The 20,599-nt window shown below is 44.4% G+C and overlaps 2 protein-coding genes across 2 annotated transcripts in view; both read right to left on the bottom strand.

Annotated features, from left to right (window-relative positions):
• DDX21 (DExD-box helicase 21) overlaps positions 1–3,874 on the bottom strand; it is a 156,966-nt gene extending 153,092 nt beyond the window's left edge. The window contains exon 1 of the mRNA XM_050805218.1: positions 3,864–3,874. The gene's annotated coding sequence lies outside the window, so the exon portion shown is untranslated. The remainder of the gene's footprint in view (positions 1–3,863) is intronic.
• DDX50 (DExD-box helicase 50) overlaps positions 1–20,599 on the bottom strand; it is a 140,446-nt gene that overhangs the window by 113,646 nt on the left and 6,201 nt on the right. The window lies entirely within an intron of this gene.

A 20,599-nucleotide genomic window follows, 5' to 3' on the forward strand; every position in this document is an offset into this window, starting at 1 on the left:
CCATGTCTGGCCTTGGTTTTGAAACAGATTTTTATTTAAAACAGGTTTCACACTTCAATAAATTAGGCACTCCAGAACACAGTGTATAGGGTGGCAATTATATGTTGACTTCTTAATACTCCAAGAGATAAAGATCTTTTCCAAATAGGCAAAAAAAAAAGTAGTCATCATGCAATATTAGCCTCTAAGAGTAATTTCCCTTTATAGACGACAATATTACTGACAGTTTCATGCACTTTTGCTTTATAAAGAACTCCACAGGAAGAAATTTCCCCAGTCTTTCCCAGGAGACACAGCTACATTTTCTGTCACACTCAAACCACTGGCACAGTACAGCATGTCCAGATTCAGACAATCAAGGGGTTTCACAATTGCTTCCCCAATGTATGCCATGAGGTTGGTCAGATTTGAAACCATTCTTGTAACAGGATCAATCTTTATAATTTGCCCCTGCCATATGGATGGTTTGCATTCCCCAAACAGGAGTGTCCTGGGTTACTCAGAGGTGTGCCATGGTGCCCTCCCTTGGCCATTTTATAATAACCAGAACAGCCCATTTCCTCATGGACACGCATCCCAAGCTCTCCACAGCCCAGTACCACAGCTATGCAAACGATATGGATGGAACTCACATTCAGAAAGCTGGAAAATAAGGCTGTGCCGGCCGGGCGCGGTGGCTCACGCCTGTAATCCCAGCACTTTGGGAGGCCGAGACGGGCGGGTCACGAGGTCAGGAGATCGAGACCATCCTGGCTAACATGGTGAAACCCCGTCTCTACTAAAAATACAAAACACTAGCCGGGTGTAGTGGCGGGCGCCTGTAGTCCCAGCTACTTGGGAGGCTGAGGCAGGAGAATGGCGAGAACCCAGGAGGCGGAGCTTGCAGTGAGCCGAGATCGCGCCACCGCACTCCAGCCTGGGCGACTGAGCAAGACTCCATCTCAAAAAAAAAAAAAAGAAAAGAAGGCTGTGCCAGGCACAGTAGATGAGCAATGAGAAGATGCTAATGTCTTTTCCAGAAGCATGAGTGATCCAGCTCTTTGGTTCTGAGCATTTCTGCGCTTTAGCGTTTCTCTCCCTCATTCACAGTAAAGACATCTGCAGCTCTTCCCTCTTCCTGAGATCAGAAACTGGAACAGCCACCACCTGCTCCCTGATGTTTTCATGATCTCTGCCATTTGTTACAATGACCACTTAGCCAGACATCTCAGTGCAGGGATCCCCATTAAACTGCAGAAGCAAGACCAGCCCACCACCCTTTCTTCTTATTCCTGCCATAATCTGATGCTAGTAACAGTTTGCCTACCTACTTTAATGGTAACAAATATTTGTACAAGTTTAACAAATGGTTAAACTTGGTTAAACAAATGGTTAACAATGGTAACAAATATTTGTACAAGAATGTACAAGTTTATTCTGTAGATTGTGGTCCCTGGAGTGAGAAACTCTCTCCACCTACCAGATCTGTGACTTAAGTCAGTCACTCAGTGTCTCCAAACTTAATTTCCTTGATGTAGAAAATGGGGATAGAAGTTAATAACATTGCAGGGAAAGGGGACATGAGTTATAATATAAAATTCTTTGCACGGTTCCTATTGGATAATTTTTCTATTATTATTGCTTGTATTTTTGTCACATTATAACCAACTTAGTTTTACTTATTAAAGTACACACAGGTTTTTTTTTTTTTTTTACAGAATTAATAATTTACTTTTATAGCACAAAAGTTAGTGTTAAAAGTATGTGTTAAAAATTGAGTCCCAGTGGGATGCAGTGGCTCCCGCCTGTGATCCCAGCACTTCGGGAGGCCGAGGTAGGCCTCACTTCACTTGAGATCACGAGGTCAGGAGTTTGAGACTAGCCTGGTCGACATGGTGAAACCCCATTTCTACTAAAAACACAAAAAATAGCTGGGCGTGGTGTCTCCCGCCTGTAGTCCCAGCTACTCAAGAGGCTGAAACAGGAAAATTGCTTGAACAGGGAGGCAGAGGTTGCAGTGAGCCGAGATGGCTCCACTGCACTCTAGCTGGGGCAACAGGGTGAGACTCTGTCTCAGGAAAAAAAAAAAAAAAATTGAGTCCCATCTGAGAAAATAAACTGAATATTTAAGTAAATTTCAAATCTTTTTTTGCCCCATGATATTTAGGGGTTTCTACTAATTGACTTTGATGTTAAAGGGCTGTTTTTGTGATCCCAAAGCCATTGCCGCTTTTACTTTGAACAAGCTGGACTCGTGGGGTACTTCAGAGCCACCTCTGTTTTCTCCACGCAGCCTGCTCCTTGCTGCTGGTTCCGAGTCCCTGAATGAAATCTGGGATCTTCATGGCTCACCTACTTACTTTCAGGGGAAAAAAAAAATCCTCCAGTCATCTCCAATAACAAGAAGAGGTCTGATTTCAGTCATTAAACTGTGCAGTGTGATGTCATAGCCAAATGGCCACACTGCATTAGACAGCCAAGCTTCCTCTCCCAGGACAGCCTGCCTGGGCGCAGGCCACCATGCCCGGCTAATTTTTGTATTTTTAGCAGAAACGGGGTTTCACCATGCTGGCCAGGCTGGTCTCGAACTCCTGACCTCGTGATCCGCCCACCTTGGCCTCCCAAAGTGCTGGGATTACAGGTGTGAGCCATTGTGCCCGGCTGTTTTTCTTTTTTAAAGACGGTTTTCTTTATTTTTGCAATATCATTACGCTATTGACAAGTACCAATTGCACACTGTATAACTACATCAAACCCATCCACCTAACAGCTCAATTCAATGTCTTCGATTGTTCAGAGCCCTGAATGACATCTTAATAAAAAGCCAAAAGTTGTTTCCATAAAGATCCTCAAGGTGTTTGACTCTGAGCACATCTTGTCAGATGCCCATAAAGGAAGCTGACTCTCAATGGGTTCCAGGAATTAGGTGGTTACATCCAGAACAGCCCATCTGACAAGCCCATCTGACAAAACCAATTAACCATGCTCCTCAGTTTACCCTGGAGGATGGTGGGGGATGGCGCAATTAAGTTTGCTTCCAGGCTGCTTCAAGTTTCAACTTCCTTGGAGTCCCATTTACAATTTAAAACACGGAAAATTCACGCTTGTGCATGAAATTCGTGTTTCTTCAGAACATGCAGCTGAGATAACATTGATACTACGGCATGATGGGCTGTTCACAGAGAAATCCCCGCCCGGGGCACACTCAGGCCTGGCGCCTGGCCTGCGGCTCACCTGGCGGGGGAAAGGGTTTCTCTGGGTGGTCCAAGGTGGCACAGGTGACCCATGGCGAGGAGCCTCTGGGGGGCTCAGCGAACCCAGCGTCCACTCAATTGTCGTGCGCCTGGCAATTCACGCGGTGCCCGGTGGGTGCGCGGGAGCCACATCAAAGTCCCCCCCCCCCAAGTTCCTGGGGCTTCCTGCTGATTTCGAGGTCTACAGGGTGGGTTTCGTGCAAATCACATCCTTCTTCAGCTGGAGGACCCCAGAAAGGCAGAGCTCCCTTACAGAGTGTGCTGGGCCCTGACGCAGACCTGCTCCCAAATGCCCTGGGGTCGGGGCTTAAGGCCTGGGGGTCGCAGGAGCCTGGTTTTCTCACTGTGATGCTCACAGCCGCTGCCTTTTCCCCGGACTCCAAGTCTGAGGCCGCCGTGTCTGTGGACACGGATGAGAATCCGAGCTTCCCGAGGGTGATCTCAGCTCCAAGGTCACTCCTGAGGAGTCTTCTGCATCCTACCCTTTGTCAGCGCTGGTCCTCATTTCACCTGCCCAGGGCCTTCAGGAGGGGCGACACTCTGGCTGCAGACAGCCCGGCGCTCGCCCACCTGCGCCCCCCGTCCTCACTCGCCCCTCCTCGTTCCGCCTCACCGCCATTGCCTTCCCGGGCCCCCTCGCCCTCCTCCTGCTTCCCGCGCCTCCTGGGGGGCTCTGCGTTTTCGTCTGAAGCGCCCTCCCCTGGGACAACCGGCGGGTGCTTCGCAGGCTGCAGTCAGGGCTGACTTCACTGGGGCGAGGCGCTGGGCTGAGAGGTCCTCCTGGAAAACTTTTAAGTATGTTTGAAACGATTCGCGTATGTGAATCTAGTTTTTGAATTGTAAATTTTATGAAACTTAAATACAAATCACGTATTTCTTATGAAAATTTCGTGTCTGAATTAAGAAGTGCTATCAATATAAAATATCAGATTTCAAAAACTTAGTGCAAAAACAGAAGGTGAAATATTTCATTCATGTTTATGTTGATAACATGTTGAAATGACACTACTTTGGACATACTGAATTAAATATATTATTAAAATGTATTTCGCATATTTTTTACTTTTTTAAGTGGCTACTACAAACATTAAGTCACATGTGTTCTTGTATTACATTTCTACTGGACAGTGTGCTGCACAAGAAAATTTAAAAAGTAGGCCGGGTGCAGTGGCTCACGCCTATAATCCCAGCACTTCGGGAGGCCGAGGCAGGCGGATCTTGAGGTCAGGAGATCCAGACCATCCTAACACAGTGAAGCCCCGTCTCTACTAAAAATACAAAAGAATTGGCTGGGCGTGGTGGCAGGCGCCTGTAGTCCCAGCTACTAGGGAGGCTGAGGCAGGAGAATGGTGTGAACCTGGGAGGCGGAGCTTGCAGTGAGCAGACATTGAGCCACCGCACTCCAGCCTGGGCATCAGAGGGAGACTCCATCTCAAAAAAAAAAAAAAAAAAAAAGAAAAAGAAAAAGAAAATAAAAAAGTAAAAAAATTATCCAGTTCATTTTAAGAAACTAAAATTTTTAATTCTCAAGTTAGATAAAGTTAACAAAAATAAAATTATAAAACTTTTTTTTACTTAGGATCACTTATATAAAACAAAATATAGCTAACAGAATCAAATAGTATATATATTAATTTATCATTTTGTATTTAAGATCTTTATTTCTCTAACATTCTTGGTCTTATCAAAACACCTCAGTATACAAAATCAGAGAAAAATCATCATAATCTATAATGCCAGTCATCACAATCAACATGGTATAATTTTAAAAAATAAACTATCTTGCCCTGTAGATGTATATATACAGCAGTCCCTCCATATCCACAAGGGATTAGTTCCAGGACCCTCCCCCCAAAATCCACAATGCTCAAGTCCCTTATATAAAATAGCACTGTACAGTCAGTCCCCAATTTATGATGGCTTCAATTGAGAATTTTTGACTTGCCAATGGTGTGAAAGCAATGGGCATTCAGAACGCTTCTCATCTTACAATGGGGTTACATCTGGATAAACCCATTGTAAATTCAACTCACCATATTGTCAATCTATATGATAGATGTATTTGGTTGTAACCCCATCATAAGTCAAGGAGCATCTGTATTTGCATATAACCTATGCACATCCTCTGTATAATTTAAATCACCTCTAAATTACTTACACTACTACTTAATACAATGTAAATGCTGTGTACATAGTTGTTGGGGCCGAGCACGGTGGCTCACTCCTGTAATCCCAACACTTTGGGAGGCTGAGGCAGGAGGATCACTTGAGCCCAGGCGTTCTGGTCCCAGTTACTCAGGAGGCTGAAGTGGGAGGATCACTTGAGCTCAGAAGGTCGTGGCTGCAGTGAGCTATGATGGTGCCACTGCACTCAAACCTAGGCAACAAAGCAAGACTGTTTCCAAAAAAAAGTTGTTGTATTGATTTTTTATTTGTATTATTTTTTCTTGTTATTTGTTATTGCTTTTGTTTTTCAAATATTTTTGATCCACGGTTGGTTGAAACCACAGATGTAAAGCCCCAGGATACAAGGGGCCAACTGTATATAAAATCAAGTAAAACTTAGCTTAGGAATGTAATAATTTTTTTTTATATTATGTGTATATATATACATGTGTATATTTGTATCTATATATGTATATATTTCTGTGTGTATATGTATATATACACATATATTTTTTCTTTTTTTCAATAGGGATGAGGTCTCACTATGTTGCCCAGGCTGATACTGAACTCCTGAGCTCAAGCGATCCTCCTGCTTCAGACTCCCAAAATCCTGTGAAGAATTTTTCAACATTGAAAAACCTATTAACATGAGCTACCACATTAAAAAGAAAAAAAAAAATCATATAATTATCTCAGTTTATTCAGAAATTTGATAAGATTCAAAGCCTACTTATGATTTTTTCCCTCTTAGCTAATTAAGACTGGAAGAAACTTTTTCAACTAGTAAATTTCACATACCAAAACCTTACATCAAAATTTTACTTGATAAAGAAAACTGCAAAGATCCTTAATTAATTAATCCTTTAATGTCAGGATTAATTAACACAAAAATACTCAGTAATCTCCTATGGTTTAACATAGAACTACATTGTCCTGGTCAATGCCCCAAGGAAAGAAAAAGAAAGAAAACATGTAAGGATTGGAAGATGAGAAAAAATTGTCATAATTTTAAGATGATATCACCATCTACCCAGAAAGAAACCGCCGGCTGGGCACAATGGCTCATGCCTCTAATCCCAGCACTTTGGGAGGCAGAGGCGGGCGGATCATTCAAGGTCAGAAGTTTGAGATCAGCCTGGCCAACACAGTGAAACTCAAGTCTCTCACTACTAAAAATACAAAAATTAGCTGGGCATGGTGGCAGATGCCTGTAATCTCAGCTATTCAGGAGGCGAGGCAGGAGAATCGCTTGAACCTGGGAGGCGGAGTTTGCAGTGAGCCGAGATAATGCCACTGCAGTCCAGCCTGGGGGACAAAGTGAGACTCCCTCACAAAAAAAAAAAAAAAGGAAAAAAGAAACCAGTTGGGCGTGGAGGCTCACACCTGTAACCCCAGCACTTTGGGAGGCCGAGGCGGGCAGATCACTTGATGTCAGAAGTTCAAAACCAGCCTGGCCAACATGGTGAAATCCTGTGTCTACTAAAAATATTGTAAAAATTAGCCGGGCATGGCGGCAGGCACCTGTAATCCCAGCTACTCTGGAGGCTGAGGCAGGGGAATCGCTTGAACCGGGAGGCGGAGGTTGCAGTGAGCCGAGATCACGCCATTGCATTTCAGCCTGGGCGACGAAGTGAGACTCTGTCTAAAAAAATTAATTAATTAAAATAGTCAAACTCACAGAAGCAGAGTACAATGGTGGTTTCCAGGGGCTGAGGGGAGGAGGAAGTGGGGAGTTGCTCTTCAATGGGTTGAAAGTTTCAGCTGTGCAAGATGAATGTGTTCTAGAGATCTGCTGCACAACATCATGCCTAGAGTTCATAATACTGCATTGTACACTTAATTTGTGAAGCGGGTAGATCCCATGTTAAATATTCTTACCACGAATTAAAAACAAAAAGAAACAGCCAATTAGAAATTCTTAATTTTAGTAATTTTTTATTTGAGATAAGTTATCTTCTGACGTTTTAAAGTAAAGAAATAGGCCGGGTCCAATGGCTCACACCTGTAATCCCAGCACTGTGGGAGGCCTGGGTGACAGATTTGAGTTCAGGAGTTTAAGACCAGCCTGCGCAACATGGCAAAACCCCATCTCTACAAAAAATACAAAAATTAGCTGAGCGTGGTGGTGTGCGCCTGTGGTCCTAGCTATTTAGAAGGCTGAAGCAGGGCCGGGCGCGGTGGCTCAAGCCTGTAATCCCAGCACTTTGGGAGGCCGAGATGGGCGGATCACGAGGTCAGGAGTTCGAGACCATCCTGGCTAACCCGGTGAAACCCCCTCTCTACTAAAAAATACAAAAAACTAGCCGGGCGAGGTGGCGGGCGCCTGTAGTCCCAGCTACTTGGGAGGCTGAGGCAGGAGAATGGCGTGAACCCAGGAGGCGGAGCTTGCAGTGAGCCGAGATCTGGCACTGCACTCTAGCCTGGGCGACAGAGTGAGACTCCGTCTCAAAAAAAAAAAAAAAAAAAAAGAAGGCTGAAGCAGGAGGATAACTTGAGCCCGGAAGGCAGGGGTTGCAGTGAGCCAAGATCATGCATGTCACTGCACTCCAGCCTGGGAGACAGAACAAGACCCTATCTCAAACAACAAAAACAAAACAAAAAAACCCGTACACAATGTTGACTCTAGATTGGTGCAACTCACTGTATGCTGAAGTGAAAGTGTAAGAGGACGGATGGAGGAAAGGAAGCGTGGGTAAATGAGGAGGTGTGTGATAACGCAGTACAGCAAAGTGTTTACTCTAAAACCTAGGTGGTTATAAGGATGCTCATTCTGTAATTCTTTCAACTTTTCTGTTTTTCTGGACAAAATGTTAGAGGGAAACACCAAAAACAAAACTATTTATTATATAAGTCTATGTCTGTAAGTAAATGCGAAGGAAACTGTCTATATGGATACCCAGAAAGGGAAGGGAAGGAATTAGGCAGGTAGGGGCTGGGGCGGGGGGTGGTAAGGAAGTTTGGAGAACAGAAACTTGGACTTTTGCTTTTCCGTGTTTTGGTTTTTTGCATTAAGAATATACTCATATAGTCATGTGATTTTTTTTTAAGTAAAAAGTTCAGCATGTGAGGGTCCCCACAAGCTCATGAGGCAGCATCACTCTTGTGCAGAAGAGGAAGCCTAGAATCAGACAGTTACAGGGGTCCACCAAGGTTACAGAGAGTCAGGAACGACAGGGAGGACAGGAACGAGAGCCCGGCCTGTGCTCCTCCAGGTAAGGAACTCATGATATTCTTCACTGAGAAGTAGATGAACTTTCAACTCTCTGCAGAGCAGAGGAGAGCTTCTGGACTAGTGTGGCCACTGGGCTTTTAGCTATGCAGAAATATTATGCCCTTGGCCCAGAGATGAGCAGGTAAAATTTGGGGCGCTAGACTTCCCAAGTGTTACCTCTGCAGCAAGCAGGCTCTGTCCATTTACAATGCTGTGTTATACAACAAATAGTATCATGTACCAGTTGGGTCATAATGTGAAAAAGAATGAGGCACAGCCTTAGAGAGTGAGAATTTCTGGTCCTAATAAAGGAGTAAAAAGACCATAAAGTTTGAGAATATTGGTTCAAGAAATGACTACGAAGAGCCACTTACCCTAGAAAAGTGAAGATTCATCCTGGACTCTCCAGTGGAAAAACAGTTTGCATACGGAATAAAATCATATCACTCATTCCTTCAAAACAGACTTAATGAGTGCTATGGTTTGAATATGGTTCCCTCCAAAGTTCATGTTGACACTTAATCCCCAATGTGATGGTACTGAGAGGTGGGGCCTTTAAGAGGTGATTGGATCATGAAGGCTCTATTCCCATGAATGAATGGATTCATGGATTCATCCTGGAAAACTAGCTGCCTTTTTTTTTTTTTTTTTTTTTTTTTTGAGACAGCCTTGTTCTGTTACCCAGGCTGGAGTGGGGTGGCACAATCTTGGGTCACTGCAACCTCCACAATTCTCGTGCCTCAGCCTCCCAAGTGGCTGGGATTACAAGCATGCATCAAGCCCAGCTAATTTTTGTATTTTTAGTAGAGACAGGGTTTCGCCATGTTGGCCAGGTTGGTGTTGAACTCCTGACCTCAAGTGATCCACCCACCTCAGCCTCCCAAAGTGTTGGGATGACAGGGGTGAGCCACTGAGCCCGGCCAGAACTGGCGGTTTTATAAGAAGAGGAAGAGAGACCTGAGCTAGCATGTGAGCATGCTCAGCTTCCCCACCATGTGATGCCCTGCATTGCCCTCAGAACTCTGCAGAGTCCCCACCAGCAAGAAGGTCCTCATCAGATGTGGCCTCTTAACCTTGGACTTCCTAATTGAAAGAAATAAATTCCTTTTCTTTATAAATTAGGTATATTTAGTTTCAGTTTCAGGTATTCTCTCATAAGCAATAGAAACCAGACTAAGGTCATGAGCACTCACCCTGTATCCATTCTGCAACACAGAAGTGGGAGTAATTGTCAGGTGGTTCCTTGTCTCAAGGAGCTCCCCCTATAGAGAGGAGCCAGACAGACAAACCAAGGACTATCATACAGCAAACTGATGTTCAGCCCCCTGGGTACGTCATTTAGGAGTACTTTCAGCGGCAAGTAGGAGAGTTACTGTGGCTAAAATAGGGTCATTTACCTTGACCATTCTCTCATGCTTGTCATCTGATGATGGCAGAAAGGCTGCCCTAACTCCAGGTATCACACATACAGTCAAAGCACGAAGAAAGGAAAAAGGACATAGATCATTAGCTTTATTTTCCTAACTACTGAGGAAAGCAAAAGACTTCCCAGAAGCTCCAACACATTTGGTTACAGCTCATTGGTTAGAACTATGTCACACGGCACCCCAGGCTGCCAGGGAAGTTGCAAACATGAATATCTCACCCAAGGCTAAACCGACTAACAAAATCAAGGTTCCATTAGCACAAAAGGTACTGGATATTGAGTATGCAGTTAACAGTGCATGGAAGAAATGCAAATTAGTCAGGTGCACTGACTCATGCCTGTAATCCCAGTGCTTTGGGGGCTGAGGTGGGAGAATCACTTGAGGTCAGGAGTTCAAGACCAACATGGTGAGACCCCATCTCTACTAAAAAAGTAGCCGGGTGTGGTGGCGGGTGCCTGTAATCCCAGCTACTCGGGAAGCTGAGTCAAGAGAATCACTGAAACCCGGGAGGCGGAGGTTGCAGTGAGCCGAGACAGTGCCACTGCACTCCAGCCTGGGCGACAGAGCAAGATTCTGTGTCTCTCTCTTTCTCTCTCTATAATTTTTTTCTAATGCTCCGTCACCCACCCACCAGCCTGGGAGACAGAGCAAGACCCTGTTTCTAAAAAAGGAAATAAAAAGGTATCAATGGCCTCACTAAGATGGTGGCAATGACCACCTATTACTCCACAAATATATAATGACCTACAACATGTTGGGCACTAGGGATAAAAAGGTGAACAAAAATAAGACTGCTTCTGTCCTCGTAGTCTTCATATCCTGGTCAGAAAGATGGACATTAATCAAATGATTAGGCACGCAAATAAATTTAGACAATGAATGTAATGGATGATGCACGGGTCTAAGAGGCAATGAGGCTTTATAAAAGGACAACTTGACCTAGCTTGGGGCAAGAAAGGATTCCCTAAAAAGTGATGCTTTGGACTGAGATCTGAAGGATGAGTAGGAGTTGCTAGGCAAGGTAGACTACAAATTCAAGAGCTGACCAGCATGGTGGCTCATGCCTGTAATCCCAGCACTTTGGGAGGCCAAGGCAGGGACTGCTGGAACCAAAGAGTTCAAGACCAGCCTAGGCTACGTAAGGATATACCATCTCTATAAATAAAAAGTTAGCCAGGTGTAGGGGCACACACGTGTCGTCCCAGCTACTTAGGAGGCTGAGGTGGGAGGATCACTTGGTCCCAAGCAGTTGAGGTTCCAATAGGCCATTGTGCCTCTGTACTCCAGGCTGGGGAACAAAGTGAGATCCTGTCTCTCCCCTGCCCCCCAAAAAGAGCATGGCATGCATGGAGTGTGCACAAAATGAAAAAATGAGAGGGAAGTATAAGATGAGGCTGGAAAGGTAAGTAGGGACTAGACCATAACTGAATTCAAGAACCTAATTGCAAGGACATATTCAAGGTAGTAGAAACGATGTATAAAGGAAAGAGATATACATGATTATCAGATTTTTAGCTTCTGCAACTGGTATAAGAAATAAATGGAGGCTGGGCATGGTGGTTCACGCCTGTAATCCCAGCATTTTGGAGGACAAGGTGGGTGGATCACCTGAGGTCAGCAGTTTGAGACCAGCCTGGCCAATGTGGTGAAACCCCGTCTCTACTAAAAATACAAAAATTAGCTGGGCATGGTGGTGGGCGCTTGTAATCCCAGCTACTCAGGAGGCTGAGGGAGGAGAATCACTTGAACCCAGGAGGCAGAGGTTGCAGTGAGCCAGGATCACATCATTATACTCCAGCCTGGGTGACAAGAGCAAAACTTCATTTCAAAAAAAAAAAAGAACGAACGAACGACAAATGAAAGAAAGAAAGAAAGAAAGAAATGGACCAGGCTGGGCACAGTGGCTCACACCTGTAATCCCAGTACTTTAGGAGGCTCAGGTGGGCGGATCACTTGAGGTCAGGAGTTCCAAACCAGCCTGGCCAACATGGTGAAACCCTGTCTCCACTAAAAATACAAAAATTAGCTGGGCGTGGTGGTGCACACCTGTAATCCCAGCTACTTGGGAGGCTGAGGCAGGAGAACCACTTGAACCCGGGGGCGGAGGACAGGGGTTTCAGTGAGTCGAGATCACACCACTGCACTCCAGCCTAGGTGACACAGTGAGACTTCATCTCAAAAAAAAAAAAAAAGGGCCAGATGTAGTGGCTCACACCTGTAATCCCAGCACTTTGGGAGGGCAAGGTGGGCAGATCATGAGGTCAAGGGATTTAGACCATCCTGGCCAAAATGGTGAAACCTTGTCTCTACTAAAAAAAAACAAAAATTAACTGGGTGTGGTGGTGTGCACCTGTAGTCCCAGTTACTCAGGAGGCTGAGGCAGGAGAATCGCTTGAACCCGGGGGTTGCAATGAGCTGAGATCACACAACTGCACTCCAGCCTGGCTGACAAGAGGGAAACAGGAAGGAAGGGAAGGAGGGAAAGAGGGAGGGAGAGAGGGAGGGAGAGAGGGAGGGAGAGAGGGAGAGAGGGAGGGAGAGAGGGAGGGAGAGAGGGAGGGAGAGAGGGAGGGAGGGAGGGAGAAAGAAAGGAAAGAACCACTGGGCACAGTGGCTCACACCTGTAATCCCAGTACTTTGGAAGGCCGAGGTGGGTGGACTGCTTGAGGCCGGAGTTCCAGACCAGCCTGGCCAACATGGTGAAATCCCATCTCCACTAACAATACAAAAATGAGCGGGGTGTGGTGGCACACACCTGTAATACCAGCTATTTGGGAGGCTAGGCAGGAGAATCGCTTGAACCTGGGAGGCGGAGGTTGCAATGAGCCGAGATCGCGCCACTGCACTCCAGCCTGGCGAAAAAGCAAGACTCATCTCAAAAAAAAAAAAAAAAAAGAAAGAAAGAAATGGAAAAACTTTAAACTATAGGAGACAGAATCCAAAAATACTATGTAGTTGGCTGGATGGCCAAGGATAAGGAATAAATTCAAGAGTGATACATAAATTTCTGGTTTAAGCAATGGGTAGATGTATTATTTAGCCCTAGGGAATGCTGGAGACAGAGTGGGTATAGGAGTCAGCCTTCTGAGTACCTGGGACTACAGATGCCCGCCACTATGCCTGGCTAATGTTTTGTATTTTTTGGTACAGACGGGGTTTCACTGTATTAGCCAGGATGCTCTCGATCTCCTGAGCTGGTGATCCGCCCGCCTCGGCCTCCCAGAGTGCTAGGATTACAGGCGTGAGCCACCACCCCCAGCCTGATTATTGTCCACTGAAAGGGGAATTCTCCCCTAGCCTTTGTAGCAAGGCAATTTCTTCCAAGATTAAAAAATAGCTTCTGCAAGACAACTGCTACTGAATGTTTTAAAGCAACAAAAAGAAAGGTAAATCAATTACCTCTACCGCTCTTTCACTATTTAGCATCTATCTGTTTATAGAGAACTTTATTTTATTTTATTTTATTTATTTTTTTTGAGACGGAGTCTTGTTCTGTCTCCCAGGCGGGAGTTCAGTGGCACGATCTTGGCTTACTGCAACCTCCGCCTCCCGGGTTCACGCCATTCTCCTGCCTCAGCCTCCCAGGTAGCTGGGACTACAGGTGCCCACCACCACACCTGGCTAATTTTTGTATTTTTTAGTAGAGACGGGGTTTCACCGTGTTAGCCAGGATGGTCTTGATCTCCTGACCTCGTGATCTGCCCGCCTCGGCCTCTCAAAGTGCTGGGATTACAGGCGTGAGCCACCGCCCTCAGCCTTTATTTTTTTAAGAGATAGGTTCGCTGGGAGCGGTGGCTCACACCTGTAATCCCAGGCCTTTGGGAGGCCGTGGCGGGCGGATCACGAGGTCAGGAGATAGAGACCATCCTGGCTAACACGGTGAAACCCTGTCTCTACTAAAAATACAAAAAATTACCCGGGCGTGGTGGTGGGCGCCTGTAGTCCCAGCTACACAGGAAGCTGAGGCAGGAGAATGGCGTGAACCTGGGAGGCGGAGCTTGCAGTGAGCAGTGAAGGCGCCACTGCACTACAGCCTGGGCGACAGTGAAACTGTCTCAAAAAAAAAAAAAAAAAAAAGAGGCAGGGTCTCACTTTGCACCCAGGCTGGAATGCAGTGTCATGTTCATAGCTCACTGCAACCTCTAACTCCTGGGCTCGAGCAATCCTCTTGCCTCAGCCTCCCAAGTAGACAGGAATACAGGAACATGCCACCACACCTGGCTAATTTTTTTTTTTTTTTGGAGACAGAGTCTTGCTCTGTTGCCCAGGATGGAGTGCAATGGCGCCATCTTGGCTCACCGCAACCTCCATCTCCCAGGTTCAAGTGATTCTTGTGCCTCAGCCTTCCAAATAGCTGGGACTACAGGTGTGCACCACCACACCTGGCTAATTTTTTGTATTTTAGTGGACACCAGGTTTCACCACGTTGCACAGGGTGGTCTTGAACTCCTGAGCTCAGGCAATTCACCTGCCTCGGCCTCCCAAAATGCTAGGATTACAGGTGTGAGTCATTGCAGCCGGCCCTGGCTAATTTTTAACTTTTTATAGAGACGGTGTCTCATTATGCTGCCTCAAGTGATCCTCCCACATCAGCCTCCCAAAATGCTAGAATTATAGGCATGCCTGGCCTATACTGGACATTTAAACATCAAAGCTAATGCTATACAATTATTAAAATGTCACTGGGGAAAACAGTAACTTTGAGTCTCTAGTTCCCACATAACAAATATCAACTACGATAACAAAACTAAAAATCCACAGACAACACATGTAACAAATAAGTGACAAAATAGTCTCATGATTTCCAAAACATGAGCAGAGGCCGGGCGCAGTGGGTCACGCCTGTAATCCCAGCACTGCGGGAGGGTGGATCACCTGAGGTTAAGAGTTCGAGACCAGCCTGACGAACATGGAGAAACCCTGTCTTTACTAAAAATACAAAAAAAATTAGCTGGGCATGGTGGTGGTGCATGCCTGTCATCCCAGCTACTTGGAAGACTGAGGCAGGAGAATCACTTGAACCCGGGAGGCAGAGGTTGTGGTGAGCCAAGATCCTGCCATTGCACTCTAGTCTGGGCAACAAGAGCAAAACTCCTTCTCAAAAAAAAAAAAACAAAAAAAAAGAAAACATGAGCAGGGAAGGATAAATCCCTTTTTTTTTTTTTTTTGAGACGGAGTCTTGCTCTGTCGGCCAGGCTGGGGTGCAGTGGCCGGATCTCAGCTCACTGCAAGCTCCGCCTCCCGGGTTTACACCATTCTCCTGCCTCAGCCTCCCAAGTAGCTGGGACTACAGGCGCCCGCCACCTTGCCTGGCTAGTTTTTTGTATTTTTTAGTAGAGACAGGGTTTCACCGTGTTAGCCAGGATGGTCTCGATCTCCTGACCTCGTGATCCGCCCATCTCGGCCTCCCAAAGTGCTGGGATTACAGGCTTGAGCCACCGCGCCCGGCCAGAAGGATAAATTCTTGTATCTACGTGGGGGAATTTGCTAGTCCTAAGAACAGGCAATTCAGGGACCTAGTCTTTCAGGTCTGCCATCTTGAAAGCTTAATGAAAAGCTACCTGGAAGGCGTATTCTCAAACAAATTGTTGACAACAGCAGCTGAACCTGGGAGGATTTTTATATACTTGAGGGTGACTGTGAGGAGCCAGAGTTAAGGTCTGCGGGGACTGGAGCAAGCTGGGCCCTATAGAAACTTTCTAAACTAACAGCCAATGCTCACTTTCTGGGACAAAGCCCCATACTGAGGAGAAACTGCTGGACAGAGGATCTAAACTAAGGATGCCAAGAATAACAGGATCAAAGGGAAAAAAAATACAGAGAAAAGTGAGGAAAGACACAGCTAGAGCTCAGAAAGTAGACCTTGTTTTAAAAACAGCTTTACTCAGATATAATTTACAGACTATACTTGTAAGCACTAACAAAAATAACAGAAGCAGCAGCTCTAGAGCTGTGACGCCAGAAGTATTCTCACCAATGCCTTCCCATCTACAGCTCAAAAAGTTTAACTTAATCTAAAAATGAGCAACAGAAAAGATCACACTCAAATCTCACAGAAAGTAATTAGGAAGGAAAAAAAGAGGAAACAGAATAAGCTGGGAGCAGTGGCACATGCCTGTAATCCCAGTTACTCAGGAGGCTGATGAGAGAGGATCCCTTAAGGCCAGGAGTTAGAGGCGGCAATGTGCAATTACCGTGTCTGTGAATAGCCAAGGCACTCCAACACTGGCAACATGGCGGGACCCTGTCTCTTAAAAAAAAAAAAAACAATTTTGGCAGACACGGTGGTTCACGCCTGTAATGCCAGCACTTTGGGAGGCCAAGGCGGGTGGATCATTTGAGGTCAAGAGTTCTAGACCAGCCTGGCCAACATGGTGAAACCCCATCTCTACTAAAAATACAAAAATTAGCTGGGCGTGGTGCCGGTGCCTGTAATCCCAGCTACTCTGGAGGCTGAGGCAGGAGAATTGCTTGAACCTGGGAGGCAGAGGTCGCAGTGAGCTGACATCACACTACTGCACTCCAGCATGGGCCACAGAGATTGACTCCGTCTCACCAAAAAAAAAAAAAAAAAAAAAAAAAAAAAAAAGCAGACTATCTCCACCAATAAAGTGATCTAGAAAAGCTCATCCACGAAACAAATAAAAGCATACCATTTTGAATGAACTCAAACAAACAATATTGGCCGGGCACCGTGGCTCATGCCTATAATCCCAGTCCTTAGGGAAGCTGAGGCAGACGGATCACTTGAGGTCAGCAGTTCAAGACCAACCTGGCCAACATGGTGAAACCCCATCTCTACTAAATATACAAAAATTAGCCGGGTATGGTGGTGCATACCTGTAATCCCAGCTACTCTGGAGGCTGAGGCATAAGAATCACTTGAACCTAAGAGGAGGAGGCTGCAGTGAGCCGAGATCTTGCCAGTGCACTCCAGCCTGGGTGATAGAGTGAAACTGTGTCTCAAAAAAAAAAAAAAAGAAAGAAAGAAAATAAAATATACATATATATCATATATTGGCTGGGCACAGTGGCTCTCGCCTGTAATCCCAGCACTTTGGGAGGCAGAGGCAAGTGGATCGCTTGAGCTCAGGATTGAGAGCAGCCTGGGCAACTTAGAGAGATCCCATCTCAACAAAAATAAAAACTTAGCCAGGCATGGTAGCACGTACCTGTGGTCTCAGGTACTCAGGAGGCTGAGGTGGAAGGATCACTTGAACCTGGGAGGTGAAGGCTGCAGTGAGCCAAGATCATGCCACTGCACTCCAGCCTGGGTGACAGAGACACCATCTCAGAAAAAATTATATATATAAAATATATATATTAAATATACAAATAATACAAAAAAGTTTTTAAAATTATATATATATCACACACACACAAACACAGATTTTTTTTTTTTTTTTTTTTTTTTTTTTTTAGAGAAAGGGTCATACTCAGCTGGGTGCGGTGGCTCACACCTGTAATCCCAGCACTTTGGGAGGCCGAGGTGGTTGGATCACGAGGTCAGGGGTTTGAGACCAGCCTGACCAATATGGTGAAACCCTGTTTCTACTAAAAATACAAAAACTAGCAGGGTGTAGTGGCACACGCCTGTATCCCAGCTACTCAGGAGGCTGAGGCAGGAGAATCGCTTGAACCCAGGAGGCAGAGGTTGCAGTGAGCCGAGATTGTACCACTACACTCAAGCCTGGGCAATAGAGGGAGACTCTCAAAAAAAAAAAAGTCCTGGGTGACTCTATCTGTCACCCAGGATAGAGTACAGAGTCATGATCATAGCTCATTGTAACCTCTAGCTCCTGGACTCATGAAGTTCTCCCACCTCAGCCTCCCAAGTAGCTGGGACTACAGGCACACACCACCACCTCTGGCTAATTTTTAAATTTTTTGTAGAGACAGGGTCTTGCTACATTGCCCAGGCTTGTCTTGAACTCCTGGGCTCAAGCAATCCTCCTGACTTAGCCTCCTAGAGTGCTGAGATTATAGGTTTGAGCCACCATGCCTGCTAAAAGAAAAAATTTTAATGCTATGGTGAAGAATAAAAATCAAATTAAGAAAAACTTTTCAGTTTTTCAATGAGATAAAATAACTCAAGAAAGAAGTAGAAATAAAAGATAACTTCACAAATGAAGGCTATACGAGAAAGAGTAAAAGACCAAATAAACACAACAGATTTCTTAAAAATGGGAAATTTTGAGGCATGTGTAGTGGTGCATGCCTACAGTCCCAGCTACAGGAGCTCAAAGCTATCAAGTGCCACGATTACATCTGTGAATAGCCACTGCACTTCCATGTGGGCAACACAGCACGATCCTGTCTCTTAAAAAAAAAAAGAGAAATTTTGAAAACTGAATAAGGAAAAAGATGAAAAAGATTTGATGTGACAAAGGAGATTCGAAAAAGAGAGCCAACATATGCACAACAAGAGTCCTTAAAGAAGAAAACCAAAGCAACTGGAAAACCAAACACTAAAAATTGTAATTCAAGAAAATTTTGACAAAACTTTTAAAAAATACATATGAACTACAAATTGAAAGCGCACACTGAGTACCCAGAAAAACCGACAAAAAACACCACCAAAATATATTCTAGTAAAACTACTGATTTTTAAAGGAAATCACTTAGAAAAAAGATTTTAAGAAAATCACATATAAGGAAAAAAGATTAGATTGGCATCTCACTTTTTATAGCGATGCTTTGTTCCAAAAACAGTGAAGTAACATACCTAAGACAATGAAGAAAAGAAAATGTGAACCAAGAATTTTATATACAGCCAAAATAATTTTCAGGTATAAAGTCACATATAAGATATTATCAATAGGCAGTACTGTTTCCATAAGCCCTTTCTCAGGAATCTACCCAATAACAAGTCACAAACAACAAAAATGACTGGAGACACTGACCTAAGGACTGACGGCACTGATTATTGGTGGATGTTAGCATCACAAAAAGAACTAGACATACATATCTCCTGCCAGAAGTACACCACCTATGAAGCAGTTCTGCCCTAAACAAACAAACAAACCTGAATATTCTGAAAATACAGAAGACAGAGGAATATGTTAAATGACATCATGGGGAAGCAATACTCTAGATTTATGACAATGTAGTTTCTTAAACAAAAAAAGCTATAAAAAATACATAAAGGAGTAATCCATATATTAAAAGCAACTTAATAATCACACAATGTAAAAATCTTATTTGGACCCAGATTCAAGAAAACAAACAATAAAAGAAAATAAATATTTCTAAGACAATTGATAATGTAAAATTAATATTTTGAAATATTAATTTTTTAGAAGTGATAACAGTATTGTTGGTTTTTTTTTTAAATCCTTTTCTTTTAGAGATACATATCCAAACATTTATGGATATAATAATATGGTACCTAGGGTTTGCATCAAAATAATTCTGAAAGAGGAGGTAGGTTAGCATATAGATAAAATAATTATTGAAGCTGGAGGATGAATACATAGGGGTTCCTTACGTGATTCTATCAACTTTTGTACATGTTTGACATTTTCTATAAAAGGTTATTTCTTTTTTTTTTTTTTTTTTTTTTGAGACAGAGTCTCACTCTGTCATCCAGGCTGGAGTGTAGTGGCATGATCTCAGCTCACCACAACCTCCAACCCTGGGTTCAAGCGATTCTCCTGCCTCAGCCCCCTGAGCAGCTGGGATTACAGGCACCCACCACCACACCGGCTAATTTTTATATTTTTAGTAAAGATGGGGTTTCACCATGCTGACCAGGCTGGTCTTGAATTCCTGACCTCAGGCGATCCACCTGCCTTGGCCTTCCAAAGTGCTGGATTACAGCCGTGAGCCACCGCACCCAGCCAAAAGATATTTTTTGAGAAAGAAAAAGACACATGGATTTAGTATTCTGATTTATTAATTTAATAAAAATTTGCAGTTTTATAACACAACTCTAAAATATTACCCTCTCTTACCCATAGAAATTCATTTTGTTTCAACTTTTATATTTTCCAGATCACATTTTCAGTCTTAAAAAAAAAATGATAAAATCTGATCAAGGTCGGGTGTGATGGCTCACACCTGTAATCCCAGCACTCTGGCAGGCCACAAGGCAGGGGCGGGGTCGGGGGGAATTGCTTGAGCCCAGGAGTTCAAGACCAGCCTGGGCTACATGGTGAAATCTCATCTCTACAAAATACGCAAAAAATTAGCTGGGCATTGTAGCACGCGCCTGTAGTCCCAGCTATTCAAGAGGCTGGGGTGGGAGAATCACCTGAGCCCAGGAAGTCAAGAATGCAGTGAGCCATGATTGTCCCACTGCACTCCAGCCTGGGCATAACAGGGAGACCCTGTCTCAAGACAAACAAACAAAACTGATAAAATCTATCCTGACTTAATTACAGGTGTGAGCCACCACACCCAGCCTTACAACTGAATTTTGAGAATGACTATGAAATCTGGTCCACAAAGGACAATATAATTTTCGTTCAGTAATTCATCCCCATAATTTCAATTAGAGAAAGCATGAAAAAAAGACTTACCTGTTTTATGTGTGGATTCATGGCCATTTCAGTTACATTCTT

The sequence above is a fragment of the Macaca thibetana genome, chromosome 9 (assembly GCF_024542745.1).
Source record: "Macaca thibetana thibetana isolate TM-01 chromosome 9, ASM2454274v1, whole genome shotgun sequence".
Lineage (NCBI taxonomy): Eukaryota > Metazoa > Chordata > Mammalia > Primates > Cercopithecidae > Macaca > Macaca thibetana.